The sequence below is a fragment of the Ambystoma mexicanum genome, chromosome 6q (genome assembly GCF_040938575.1).
Source record: "Ambystoma mexicanum isolate Mex_15411 chromosome 6q, UKY_AmexF1_1, whole genome shotgun sequence".
NCBI classification, from domain to species: Eukaryota; Metazoa; Chordata; class Amphibia; order Caudata; family Ambystomatidae; genus Ambystoma; species Ambystoma mexicanum.
The window spans coordinates 923,166,272-923,181,929 of NC_090937.1; positions in this window are offsets into that span (position 1 = coordinate 923,166,272).

Here is a 15,658-nt window from a genome sequence, read left to right on the forward strand (position 1 = left end):
GCATATTGTACAATGTCTTTCCGCCAAGTAGGCCACCACAAATGTTGTTGAATTTTTGGCATAGTTTTAGCTATGCCAGGATGTCCTGCTGTAATGGTATCGTGATAAGTGTTCATGATTAGGTCCTGCATCTCTTGGTGTGGTAAGTACAGGCGCTTCTGATAATATGGCAGATCGTTGAGTGCAAAGCGTTGTGGACCCTACAAGACCCATGTTTGTACTTCCATGGGGGTCATAACTTCTTTGATTTCTTTGTGTAGATTTTCCAGCATGGTCTGGTGACTACTAACCAAACCAATCAGTTTCTCTTCAGGTATGATAGGCGGAGAAGGAGGGGATGCATAAGCATCTTGTTTCTCAGTATTCCAGCCAATCCATGATAATGCGTCTGCTTTCCCATTTTTTACCCCGGGACGATAACTGACTGTGAAGTCGTATTCCAAGAAAAACGGAGCCCATCGCAAGTGTTGTGGTGTTTGTGCCCTGGCTATCCATAAGAATTGCAGATTGCGATGGTCAGTAAGCACTGCGACTGGATGTCGTGCTCCTAGAAGGTGGTGCCGCCATTCCTTGAAAGCTGCTTTTATAGCAAGGAGTTCCTTGTCGGTTACAGCGTAATTTAGTTCTGCAGGATTTAACTTTCTTGACCAAAAGGCTACCGGGTGTAGTTGATTGGTGCCTGGATCTCTCTGGGACAATACCGCTCCCATCGCTACATTGGAAGCGTCCGTTTCTACCAGGAATGGAAGGCCTGCATTTGAGTGACTGATTATTGGTGCTGTGGTAAATCGTGTTTTCAATTCTTGAAAAGCCTTCTCCGCTTCGGCGGTCCACTGAAATACGCGGTTTCTTTCTCAGCAATGATGTAATCGGGTGGACTATCTCTGAGAAATCTGCAATGAACCTCCTGTAGAAGTTTGCGAAGCATAGGAAGCTCTGGACAGTTTTGATAGAAGAAGGGGATGGCCACTGCAATATTGCTTCCACCTTGTGCCTGTCCATCTGGATACCCTGTGAGCTGAGGATGTATCCAAGGAACTACACTGTGGTGACATGAAAGGCACATTTTTCAAGTTTTGCGAACAGATGGTATTGACGTAGTTTAGATAGGACTGCTCTTACGTGATGTACATGTTGTTCCAAGTTCTCAGAATAAATTAGGATATCGTCTATTTAAACCATAGCGCAAATATCCAATAGTTCTCTTAGCACATCTGCCATAAAGTACTGAAAGGCGGCTGGCACGTTGCACAGCCCAAAGGGCATGACAGTGTACTCAAATAGCCCACATTTGGTGCAGAAGGCTGTCTTCCATTTGTCTGCAGCCTTCACACGAACCAAATGATAGGCCCCCCTGAGGTCGAGGTTTGTATAGATTTTGGCCCCTTCTACTTGGTCTAGAAGTACAGGGATCAGGGGTAAAGGGTACCGATTTTTTACAGTGATTTTAATGAGCCCTCTGTAGTTGATACATGTCCTAAGGTCTCCCTCCTTCTTGGGAATGAAGAAGAGAGCTGAGGAGAAAACCTTACCGTATGCTCACACCAATCTATGACAGGGTTATGACATGCTAACCAGGGCATTCCCAGGATTAACTGGAACTGAGGTGCATTGATAAGGTCGAAAACAATGTTTTCCCGATGACCGTCATGGCATAGCATCACAACCGTTTCAGTACATAGGGTCACTGGCCCGGAAGTCAACTGAGTTCCATCCACGGACACTATGGTATCAGCCTTTCCCCTTCTTTGGGCAGGCACCCCCATCCGTTGGGCCATGGTGATGTCCATGTAGTTGCCTACTGCTCCGCAGTCGATATTCGCTTCCAAGGGGTGCATACGTTGTGGCTGTTCGGGGCATAGTAGGATGACTGTGTTGTTAGATGCGAGACCGCTGACGTCTCTCCGTGTCCCGACAAGCCGGTCTCCACTCTTGCCGAGCCAAGTAGTTTTCCGATTTCTCTTGCGGTTCCGTCGCAGCTTCTATCGCCCCTAAAGGCTTCTGAATTGTCTTGTTTGGGCAGTCTTTTAAGAAATGTCCTGCTTTTCCACAATACAGACATAACTGCTGTTTCCTACGTCGTTCTCTTTCCTCCTTGGTCAGAGGCCCTCGAATGCTCTCCAACTGCATTGGTTTCGATGCATTGTCAGAGGTTCTTGGCGTATCTCGGGGACGAACATACAAGGGTCGATTTTCAAAACGGGCCCGGTCAGACTTTCTTTCCTGTAATCGATGATCAAGCTGGACCACCAAGTCTATGTATTCAGCACAGCGATCAGGCGGGTTCACAACCTGAGCAAGAACGTCCTTCAGCTCATTTCGTAAGCCTCGATAGGACAAGGTGGTTCTCTTGTCCTCGGGCCAATTAGTTTCAGCCACCAAGCGAGTAAACGTTGTGATGTATGTTAGAAGATCCTGAGACCCTTGCCGAAGCCCTAACAGCTCAGCATCCAGTGCATGTCCCCGAGTACAGCGAGAAAAGAGCTTGTCCATCTCTTTCTGAAATTGTGAAAAATTGTGTAAAACAGGATCATCTCTGTCCACCAATGGAACCGATCAACTAGCGGCATGTCCTCCTAAGTAGGACAGAATGAAGGCCACCTTAGTTTGGGCTGTCGGAAAACGCTCCCGGTCGGCACAAAAAGTGGAGCCGACACTGAGTCATGAATACTCCATATTTCAGTGGGTCACCCAAGAATCTCTCTGGTGGAGCCAAAGGGACAGTAACTGGAGTGATTACCTGTATCTGGGAGGCTGCTGCTGCTCCCTCTGCAGAGCCTGGCAAATGGGTTTGTCCTGCTTGAGTACTGGTGAGACGCCTTGCCAGCTCTTCGGTTCTCTCACAGTTCACCACTAACTCTTTACTTACTGCACTAGTTTCCAAGCGTGCTGCATGCACCTCGGCTCTTAACTCGCCCAACAGGAGGGCCAATTGGTCGTCCTCTGAAGCCATGGCACTCGGGCAAGGCAATGACGTGGGCTTAGCGTTCTGTAACGCTTACCTCTGGGCCTTGCAGAAGTGCCTATTCCGGTTTGATGGCGAGTGCAGGACCGGTCTGTGAACACCTCCAGAAGTTACCCAAAACACTCCCTCCCCACTGCTCACTGCAGGCTTAATAACCCAGTGGTCAGAGAAGCAGGAGTGGTCTGGAAGGCTTGGAGTTTTTCTAAGTTGTGCCCCCTGGCGTCTTGCACCAAATGTCTTCCCAGTTGCAGTGTCACTGGTTTGTTGATGCTACCCAGTTTCCTCACTGGACTTGTATTATGGTTCAGTTTGACAGTTTGAATGATTAACTCCCAGTCCTTAACTTGTGCGCGGTAAGCGGAGGCGCTGCAGAATCCAACAGATAATGAAGATTCAGTGCCAGAAGAGGTCCGCGATCAGCACGCGTTCAGGTACGTATTGCAAAGCATCTTGTCTCACGTCGTGTAGCTTCCCCAGGTTTCTGCATAGTGTGAAGCTGGTCTTGTGATGTGTAGAGCCGATCTTGACCCATAGTGCAGAGCAGGATTTTCCGGTATCTTGACCCGTAGTGCAGAACAAAGGAACTCTAAGCAGGCAAGTGTCACGCTGGCTGCCGGAGAAAATGCTAAGCACTGGGTGTGGCCCAGGGCGGGGTTTATATAGCCCTGGGCTCACCCAGCACACTAGACCACCATGGAAACTGTACAATGGCCCTCTAGAGGCCATGTTGGATAATGTTGACTAGTCCAACCCCGGGGGCCATCTTGGATAGGGCTACAGAGGTAAACAGCCTGTGCCTGCGCCAGGCAGCCAGTTTATCGGTCCAGGTCCTTCTTTGAGCTTTGGGATTGGCCTGGATCGTGACAGTGGGCCTCATTACGACCCAGGCGGTAAGTTACCACCTGGGCCGTGACTTTACCACCATGGCGTAAACTACGATTACGCCATGGTGGTAGGCGGACTTACCGCCCCATTCCAACCTTGGCGGGGCGGTAAATCCCCATTTTCCCATTTTCCCTTCCCCATTCCCATTTTGCCCCATAGGGCATAATGGGAGTGGGGAAGGCGTTAATTACGCCACCGTAAATTACGGTGGCGTAATTAACTCCATGGTCCCTTAGCGCCATGGATTTTAACACCTGCTAAAAGCAGGTGTTAAGGCCGCCATGGCGCTAAGGGATCTCGTACTCAGGCGGTAAGGGTCGGCGCTGTTTACGCCGCCGTAAAACCCTTACCGCCTGAGTCGTAATGAGGCCCAGTAAGTGTGTGTCATAAGGGTGTGTGTGGTAGGAGTGTGTGTTATAGACACATGTGCTGTCGGAGCATTTGTACTAGGAGCATGTGCTGTAGGTGTATGTGCCGTTGGTGCACGCTCTGTGTACATTTGTATGAAAACTATACATTTATCCCATAACCTTAAAACTCACATCAAAGTGAGCTTTATGAGATGCCTTTAATGTGAGTTTTTAGGAGTTGTTAATTGTGTAATGTACGTACTGTAAAATGTATATGCTGTGGGGACAGTTTGTATTGAAGTGTACATGTATTCCATCACCTTAAGTCGGTGTGTCAGCTGTGACTTGCCTTTGGTGTGAGTTTTTAGGAGATGTTAATTTTTTAATATGCCAACTGTAAAACTCATACGGTCTGTGTACGTGATTGCAGCACATGTTGTAGTTGCCTCTGTGGTAAGAGTGTTGTAAGAGTGGTGTCGTAGGACCATATGTTGTAGGAGTGCACGTGATCAAATTGCATCATAATAGTGTGTATCTTTTGAGTGTGTGTGATAGGGTCGTGTGTGGTAGGAGAATGCATGGTAGGAGCTTATGTCATAGATGTGTGCATCATAGGTGCATGTGTCATAGGTGCATGTGAGAGCATGTGTCATACGTACACATGTTATGTGCAGTAGGTGCATATGTAGTAGGTTTGTGTTTCATAGAAACATGTATGACAGGAGTGTGTGTTGTAGGAGTGCTTGTTATAGCAGCCCGTCACGGAGGAACACTTGTTATAGGAGTGTGTATCATTAGAATGTTTGTTGTCAGTGTGTGTTGTAAGTGTGTGTCATAAGGGTGTGTGTGGTAGGAGCATGTGTCATAGGAGTATGTGCCGTAGGTGCATGCTCTTTGTACTGTTTGCATGAAAAGTGTACATTTATTCCATCACCTTAAAACTGACATCAAAGTAAATTACCACGTTCAGTGGAGCGTTTGTATTGAAAGGCCAATTTCGAGATATTGGCCAATGTAACTTGCATTTCTGCTGCTCCCATCCTCTCCACCATACACATACTCTGGAATTTGAAAAAGCAGTCAGACTCTGTTGTAATGCATTGCAAATGTTTCCTGCCAGGTATACATGACAGGTTGCGTTTACTTCATTTAAATAGCAACGTGCAAAGGGGTGTTGCCCTCCCATTTTGCTCTCTGGCGTGCTAAAGAGGAAAATAAGGCAGTGGGAACCTTTGTATATTAAACTAGAAACTAGTTACAGCTACCTGCTGTTCTTTAACAGGAACTCCAAAATGGTCCACTATATATCATTGCCAACTTCTGGGTAAAGAATAACATTGGCAACTTGGACATGTGGCTGTACTTCTCTTTTTCAGGGCTCACCATTGTTTTCACCATGTACATCATTATCAGGTATCTGTCAGCAGTGTGTGCCGAAACTGTGCACCTCCAATTCTTGGCAGTCCTTCTTAATGGTGCTAGTTTGAGTCCCTTGCAAGTGCTATGTTGCAGGTAGGTGTGGAGAAGAAGGTGGCAGAGGAGCCCACAAAACTAAAGGCAAGCCAGGCTGTGCCCATAAGTGTTCATTACATGTTAGGGGTATCACCATCTGCAGGTCTTATAATGGATGCAGACCTAGCTCTCTATTTCTGGAAGTTTGAACAAACACTAATCCAGAACACAATTTCTTTGTTAAGCAAACTCATTATCATCATTTAGGTAAAAAATAGTTGTAACCCTTAGTTGGAATGTAAATCCATCTGTGACATTAAAACGTGTAATGTATTTATTGGCTCTTATGAATGTTCGATCAGTTTTTAAATGCTACACAAACCTCATAACATTCTGAGAATTCTACAACTCTGAGAGTGTTTCTTAGAGAAATCTGGGGTAGGGTGAGTATTCCCAAATCACCAATTTAGTACATTAATCAATCAATGAATGTATCTTTATTTCGGTGAAAACACCCCATAAATGTTTTATCAATAAATACATACAAAATACATCATAATCACATATAATTATAAAAGAATTATATAATTAATATAAAAGCCATATCCTTGTTCTAACAGTATTGCATAAATACTGTTCTAGTTCACAACATACTTCTGGCTCTTTGCACATCTATATAAAGAGAAGAACGGGTTGATGACAAGTAAAATGAATTCACCCATAAGAGGATTGTTCTCTGCCACGTAACCTTACATAATGGACAAAGAAACATGAAATTAACAACATATTCTACCATCCTAGCATCACATTTACACCCAGGCAGCGTTTTTCCTTGTCTCTATTTACTGATTTCACTCTCTAATGGTAAGATATGTCATTTGAATTCCGTTATGTACCTTTGTGTGACCTGGTCCAAATCCGAGTAATGGGCTTGCACCCTCGGTTTCTCTATCTCTAGGTCTTCTCTCTGTCAATTACAGAATTCAAGGTAAGAGCTTTTGAGTCAATATTTTGAGTTTATACTCATGAGACATGGGGTTTCATACAATGCTCCTAGCCCCAGGCGTGTTAGCTGTTTTTCACATAATCTATGCATTGTATCTATTCTGTCACTTCGCATTTGCATAGATTGTCCAGAATGTTTGTGTTAAGACAGCCTGTGGGTTTGTCTACATTGCGACCATCAGCAGAAGTTTCTTTAATCTCAAATAGCAAAAAGAGAGCCTGTAGTTGCCCACAGGTGACCCATGTGCACTCTTGACAGACAATGTTCTTCTAGGAATTTATAAATCGAAGAACCTTCAAGACTGCAATTCATAAATAACACATTTTAATCAAATGAACTTACAGAAAACAAAGTATTCAATCCTAATTAGTAATTATAGTAATTAGTAATTATAGTGTTGCCCATGTACCATGGACAATTCGCGAGCTAGGATTTCAAGTTACACAGGTTTTCTTGGACCCTTAACACAAAAATAAAAATTCCAACTACAAAAATTCAATATTCACACTGGTATCATCCACATATAACACTTCTACTACAGTTAACCCAAATGATTTCACAAATTAGCCAACACGTTTCGGATACTGTGCTATATCCATCTTCAGGGCTTTGGGTTTTCCTTCATGAACTAATTCTAATCTCTTACTGTTCATCTGTTGACCTGAAATTATGTAGTGAATTATAGTTAACCTGAGGGCATATACACCTGTGAATCACAGAACATTTAAGTTGCAGAACCTCTACTCATGGTCATAAGTCAATAAGTCGCATTAATGGAAACATATGCATTACTCATATAGCCATTGCTACATGCAAAGCAATTTTGAGAACAATATTTTAGAACCAATTGTTCCTGTAAAACCTAGTTTCTCCTTTAATGAGGAAACAACATTTCTGGTTTACTCCAACACTATTAGGGCACAAAAGAAAGAAAAGATGTGAATGTAATTGCCTTGGAAAGTCAGGTATTCATTGAAAATTAAGAAACTAGAAATTAAAAATGTTTGATACCAACCTCCAACTGCAACAATTCATCATTACTACTGTCTGTGCTGCTCAAAATCATCAACTCCACTACCTGCACTCCATACAACCTACCCAGATCCTCATCCACTTCGACCTACTAATACCATGCTGGCTGGCTCTTCATGCACAACCGCTTCCTTTTCAAGTTCCTTTTCCTCGTCTACAAAGCTATAAATTATCACACTCCTTAGTACCTGTCTGACTGTATCTGTATCTATAATTATAATTGTTCATTTATAACGAGCTAAATACCAGGAGTGGTTTCTAAGCGCGGAATAGGGAATTGAACCTGTGCTGAACTGCATTGTCTTGCTTCCAAGACAAATGCATTGCCCCTGAGCTATCCTTACTCATTATTTAGTTCCCTCTGTTGCATCTCCGCACTCTACCTCTCTCTCCCATGTCCTTTGGTGCCTTCTCTCACTTTTACTCTTTCTCCCTATTTACCCCATTAGACCATGCTGCCCATTAGAAGCAGAGCTAGCCCAACTGTGCATCCCCTTAAAGCTCTGCTTAAACTTCACTTACATGCCTAGGAAGGACCTCCCGTTCCGCTTTCCCCCATCATCTGCACCTTGGCTCACCACTCCTTTCAGTAGCGTGTAATAATTATAATACTGTAATTTTGTTTAATAATACAGTACTCCTCTTTAGTTTGAAGCACTTTTCCTCCACCCCTTCAGGTTAATGTTACCTCTGCAACTGTTCATTTCATTATGACCCTAATATCTAGCTGACCACTTGTTCTCATATTTGGTTTTGTAAGTCACTTTTGATGTATATGGACATCCATGTTGTTCAAAAACACTACAAATACAGTTTAATACTCTCCACATTAATAATTCTAATATTCATTTACCTCAACATCTTCTAAACTGATCAAATTACACACTTTTTAGCACATGTCTCCTGATTTTGAATCTATTCGTTTGTTTCTGATGAGTGTAGGATAACAATTAAGTGCCTTTGTGTTGTTCACACTATAGGGAATGGTGGTGTCTCCCTATTTCTGTAAACAAAATGAAATATATTCATTCATTTAAATTCTGAAAAAACTCTATTCTCTTCTTTGTCCCTTAGATAAAGATAACATTCCAGTGTGTACCCATGTTCTAGGATTGCATGTCAACACTCTGGAACTCTCAGCCCAGAAACTCAGCACGATTGAGAATTACCAGCAATTCAGATGGGCTCTGATTTTCTTTCTGACTTGGCTAATCCAGTATGGAAAGTTGTTTCGAGTCCATTTTCAACAGAGCGACAAGAGGTCACACTGATGTGTTAGTATGTGAAAGAAGACCAAAGAATAAACAACAATCAAACAAATAAATCATCAATGGTTAAAACACAGCTACTGCCTCTGATAACCACCTCATCCTTCAGGCTGTCACATGCCTACAAGATGAGAACCTGAAGTTGCGTGAAGGGGCAGGTACTGGGGAATCCAATTGATTGAAGCCTTTGTGATCGGGGCTGTGGCAATGGCAAAAGATGATGCAGTTTCATTTGGCATCAATAGTGGGTGACGTAGGTGACCCATGAGACTCTTTGAACATCTTATGTGCTGAGGTCTGCACCCCATGCAAGCAATGCATGCCTGAATTCAGACTATGGGCCAGAAGGTGTGGAACTGGTGGAGGAAATGTTGCATTTAATGGACTGCATAGTTGATGCCATTTGATGGTGCATGCACATGCCACTGCCCTACCTGAAAATCCTTGTGAAATCCGCTCCTGCCCAGGACCCACAGCTCAGCCAATTCCAGAGAAGCAGGCATGTGTGTCCACATCATGGATATAAAAGAGATTTGGTGTGAGGCAAACTCCATTCTGCTGCACAATGGAAAAAAGAAAGTTGTGTGTTCACACCATGTATATATTCTCAGCCTTTCACATGTGCACGCGCTCCTTCATCATCGCACGAAGACCCGTTTTGGATTGGTTGGGGTCTGGGTTTGTAATTATGAATGAATGGAAAGAGATGTTGCATGTTTGCTCTAAGTGCACCCACATGTGCTGACATGTTACCTTCTTCCGAGGTGGGCAGCTGTATCAACTGTGGGATTTCAGGGATGGGTGTGTGATGGTGTACACATTATTGTGTGTAGTAGTAGTAGTTAGAAGGTAGTGTCATGTTTATTTTGTTGCTTGGGGTTCTCCTCACATGCAAATGAGGACTTCTCAGAATGTTCCCGGCAGGCGTTGTTGGCAAACCTGTTACCTTGATTGTCATTGTAAGGGAGGAAGGATATGTATGCCCCCCCGGACATTCCGCATGAAATAATTCTATTTACTCATCCCATTGGGGGGAGACGTCTGCCTTGTCTTTCCCTGATGACAGTGGAAAGAAGCCATGGGACAATACACTAAGAGTCCATTTTGTACCACATCAGATTCCTTTTTTGTACTAGGCCGCACAATGATCTCTAAAGGGCCTCCTCTACCCTAATCCTGCGCCACGCACAGCCAGCTCCAACAGCCCCCACCACCGCCTCCCCTGTCTGCGCGCCACCAACCCTGTTCTCAAGGAAGCTCAGGCACGAATTGTTGCAAACTGAAAACTGTATTAAAAACAAAGGGGGTCTGGGAATCTCTCTACCAGCACGAACACAGCCCAATGACTTGTTCTTGGGTGAATAACCCCTGGGAGAGACTCTACCAAGTCTTTAGCTCACTGTCCCTTTCACAGAGAAGAAATTTCCCTGCATATCAGCCTTTGTCCTGCCCAGGGGCAGTCCAGCGCCGAAATGCTAGGCAATTCTCCTCTGAACAAGAGTACCATCAGTAACCCCATACACGTGTTTCAGCGTGTCCACGTCTGAATCGCCCTGTTAACTTAGGGTGAAACCCAAAGTTAATTTATTCAAAACAAAGGGGGTCTGGGAATCTCTCTAAAGACTTGGTAGAGTCTCTCCCAGGGGTTATTCACCCAAGAACAGGTCATTGGGCTGTGTTCGTGCTGGTAGAGAGATTCCCAGACCCCCCCTTTGTTTGCATACATTAACTTCGGGTTTCACCCTAAGTTAACAGGGCAATCCAGACGTGGACCCCTTGCTCACTGTTCTTAGAGAGGCAACAGTTTCACCTCACTGATGATGCCCAACAAGGCTGAAACACGTGTATGGGGTTACTGATGGTACTCTTGTTCAGAGGAGAATTGCCTAGCATTTCGGCGCTGGACTGCCCCTGGGCACGACAAAGGCTGATATGCGGGAAAATTTCTTCTCTGTGAAAAGGACAGTGAGCTAAAGACTTGGTAGAGTCTCTCCCAGGGGTTATTCACCCAAGAACAGGTCATTGGGCTGTGTTCGTGCTGGTAGAGAGATTCCCAGACCCCCCCTTTGTTTGCATACATTAACTTCGGGTTTCACCCTAAGTTAACAGGGCAATCCAGACGTGGACCCCTTGCTCACTGTTCTTAGAGAGGCAACAGTTTCACCTCACTGATGATGCCCAACAAGGCTGAAACACGTGTATGGGGTTACTGATGGTACTCTTGTTCAGAGGAGAATTGCCTAGCATTTCGGCGCTGGACTGCCCCTGGGCAGGACAAAGGCTGATATGCGGGGAAATTTCTTCTCTGTGAAAAGGACAGTGAGCTAAAGACTTGGTAGAGTCTCTCCCAGGGGTTATTCACCCAAGAACAGGTCATTGGGCTGTGTTCGTGCTGGTAGAGAGATTCCCAGACCCCCCCTTTGTTTGCATACATTAACTTCGGGTTTCACCCTAAGTTAACAGGGCAATCCAGACGTGGACCCCTTGCTCACTGTTCTTAGAGAGGCAACAGTTTCACCTCACTGATGATGCCCAACAAGGCTGAAACACGTGTATGGGGTTACTGATGGTACTCTTGTTCAGAGGAGAATTGCCTAGCATTTCGGCGCTGGACTGCCCCTGGGCAGGACAAAGGCTGATATGCGGGGAAATTTCTTCTCTGTGAAAAGGACAGTGAGCTAAAGACTTGGTAGAGTCTCTCCCAGGGGTTATTCACCCAAGAACAGGTCATTGGGCTGTGTTCGTGCTGGTAGAGAGATTCCCAGACCCCCCCTTTGTTTGAAAACTGTATTATTTCTCTTCCTCTGAGCTCACTGCCCTGTCTGTGACCGGCGCAAATCTTGACTTGTGTGTTCATCCATCTCCACAAACCTGTTCCTGCTCCTTCACCCCTACCTGTATGAAATTATTGCCTGCACAACCTTTTACCCCTCTAAGTCTCCTTTCATGTAGCAGTTGGCACGACCCTTCCCCACGGACCACCCAAGATTGCCCCCAAATAACTAATCCTATGTGATCATATATTCTCCTTGGAATAACACTTATCAAGTTTTATATATTTGGTTGACCCATGAGCCAATGGGGCGAATAACTCTCAGATCAAAACCTTTAGATAAGCCACCTGGCAAAAAGGACCACCACATCCCTGCCTCAAAAGGCCTAGGTTAAGAATTTGTATACATTTTCTAACGATTTACAGGCAACCCTGCATTCTGGTATAAGTTTTATGTATTGCAGTATTCTTAGCATGTCAATGATTACTGTGTAGGTTAGATTAGTGAGGACAAGTGCATCTTGTGGACCCAGCCTGACCTCCAACCCTCCCAGATGATCCCAGCAGACCCACGTGCCACATGAAGTAACAGCTCCGCACCAACCAATCAAGCTGCACTGGCTCAGTATGGCCCATACTGAAACATTGTAATGCACCAATGGACTTGCACTATTCACCCCCTATACTGTTTGTCACTGATGACGAAATTTATGTATAAAAATGTGTTGTTTCTGTATTGTTGGCAGAGCGCTCTCAGAGCAGCAGAGTCCTCTCCGTGCATCATTTACCTTTAAAACTTTACTCAACTTGCAATCTTTCTCCTGGTCTCATTCCCTACTGGGGTGTGTCCATTTATACTGAGTTTGGGATTTGTATTTTTGGGGAATTACCACCTTCACTATTAACACACATATTACAGCTATAGGAGGTGCCCACCAGACATGAGGATCATAGAGAATGGCCTCCATCACATGGTCCTCACTTCTTTGATAGGAGAGCACAGGGGAATACGGCCAGTCTGCATCCATTTTAAGGTGATAGGCCAGCGGGAGAGGATACCATGGAAAGGGCCACTGGGAGAATGTTTCACCACCACACACTTTGCTTTGTGGAGGAATGGAAGAAGCAGTTATGGCACAAGGAGTTGCTGCATGCTAAGTGTGGCAGCTTGGGAGAGAAACGTGAGGCGGGAGAGGTCAGGGAGGCGATGGGGCACAGGGCACAATTGGAATGTGCAAGGACCCCCACATGATAAAGGGCAGAGGTGGGAGTGAGGGATTAGTGTGCCATGAGGCATGACTGTCTAATACCAGTTATCTATGGTGGAGAGCATACAACAGATGGCAAGTGAACCTAGATCTGCCTGCACCTCTGTTGCAAGGCAATATGCTAGGACAGGCATCTACGATCTTGCACACCGAAGGTGGCGATCACCTATCTGTTCGAGGGACTAGAAAAATGACATTGAGAATCAGGAATTAAATGTAGTGATGCTTCTGGTGCACTGGTGTGCATGATTATAGCTACTCTGTCCTGGGGTTTTAGGTTTACATCAGCTTGACAGGATATACAGATGCAGAGCATAGGAGTAGAGACGTTGTGAGATCGCGAGTAGCGATCCCGCGAGATCTCGGGTCCGCGAGAAGCGCAAGGACCTGTGCTCTTGGCAAATCGGCAGCAGAGAGCGCTGTGACCAGACCGCCCCAGAGCTGCTCCGGTACAAACAAGCCCAGTAACTCCAGACCTCAAGGACTGAGGGCCCAGCTTCCAGGAGCGTAACTCCAAGGCCACAGGAGGCCACATGGGTGCCCTGGAAGCTTACAGCGTGCCACCATTGTGCACACCCTGCCCTCAGTGAAGCAACTAGAGAGCGCGTGATCAGAACTGTGAGTACAGCCCCTCTCCACCCATGGACAATAGTTTACCTGCTATTTTATAACTGCCCAATAAATACAGTTAGAGTGACTACAGACGTCCTGTCTTCTTTTAGACCACCACAATAGGCACGCACATTTGTCAGAAGTAATGAGTGTGACCTTCTGCAATTCACAGAGTAACACAATGTTGATCCTTTGGATGCAGGTCTCAATATGGCGATATGCACTCACCTAGCAGCCACACGTGACTGTAGTTTCAAGACTGTCATGGTGTCCCTACTAATGAGTGCTGGAAAATGTAGTTGGCACATGTTAAGACAGGAAAGTTAGCATTGGCATGCATGATGTTGCACTTAGCATCACTGATGACTTAGTGGATTAATAACTTCACATTTCAGAGCACATTTTCTGTCTTAATTAGTGGCAGAGGTGCTCCATGGGTGCAGTCTAGTGACCTACGCACCCACGAGAAAGGAATCAAGCGCAGACAGATTTGCCATCCATGCCCTCTCCATGCACCAGCTGGAGCATATGCAGTTATAAATGTGGCTGTCCTAACAAATGCAATGTGTAATGCTTTAACCCATTAGAAGTCACCAGAAAAGGCAGCATTTTGACAGTTGATATTATTGCATCTGATTGGGCTGTGGGTGAGCTTAATTAATTGACTGGCTCCTGCAGCAAAGCCATAATCACACACTGACTAGTGATACCTTCTTATCGCTCCCTAATTAAACATTTTTAAAATAGATATTTTCTGTGGGAAAAAATTCACTCTATGATTTTCTTCCTGAGAAGAAGTGCCATGACCACAATAGCAGGAGCCGTCATTTTGTAACAGTGACCAAGAGGGTGCTTTTCTTTTATCTTATTGTTTAAAGCATGAACCTAGCTCGAGAGCAACACAGCATCGTTAAAGGTGTGCAGTACTGTGAGTTGCCGTCTGTGCATCCATTGGGATTAGTCCATGGTCAGGTGCTGTTGAAAAAGGCACGTTTTGAAAGATTGTCAAAACGTGAGAATTGTGGGGGCATTCCAAACCGATACGGGGACTGAGTTCCAGAGTGTGGGCGCTTGCTCCATTTCAGGTTTTTGCTGCTCTGGGGAAGGTCTAGCAGAGACAGGTTAATCTCCCAGCAATTGAAAGCCTTTCCCCCTTGAATTATCAATAGCTCTCCGGGATTTGCTCCTTTGTGTACCTTTAATTGGCAATGGACATTTTGTGGCATTCCCTGAAAGAATCCTAACGACCCCCTTTTGAAAGAAATGAACAGGGTCCGCCCCTGGTTGCTCCCACCCTTGCATCTGCATTTCCATTATGGTACTGAGCAAAGAATGGCAAAACAAAAGAAGACAACGCTAGAAGATTTCAAATTAATATTAAACTCTGGCATTGCTCTGGGCAACCCTCCAGACCATCGCTCTTTGACTGCCAAGCCATTATAAATGGGGAAAGACTGAGCAAACTATGCCTTCACAGCACATTCTGTTCACACGCATTGTCAAAGCCACTGGCAAGTGCCTATTTTCTGCAGTTTCCGACAATTTGTGCCAGTCACCGTTTGTGTGTTTTACTGGCTGTAAATAAATAAATAAATAAATATGTTGGGTATTTTGTGTAGATTTGGGGCCTGGCGATATTTTCTTACCGCCAAAAATAATAATTTAGTATCGATCACTCCCTACATTCAGATTGGGCCATGTACAACAATAACACAGTGGATATGCATTATTTCAGCACACAGACCTATTTAGATGGTATGCGCGGTTGGTATGTGTGGTTGGTTTGCGTGGTTGGTTGGTATGGTGGTGAGCATAATTCCTTTGGTTTATTTGTGGCCCCAATATCCAGAACCCCTTGTTTTTGTTTAGTTTGTTCTTGTGATCACTAGAGAGACCTCAGGCCTACATTTCAGAAATACCACATTTTCATTTTTAGTGTGCCACCATGGGCAATTCTCACTGAATTATCTACAACAATGAGCTACATGTGGTATTTTTCACTAACTTATATACGATAGTGAACTATGTCCCGGGCCTCCCTTTCTGC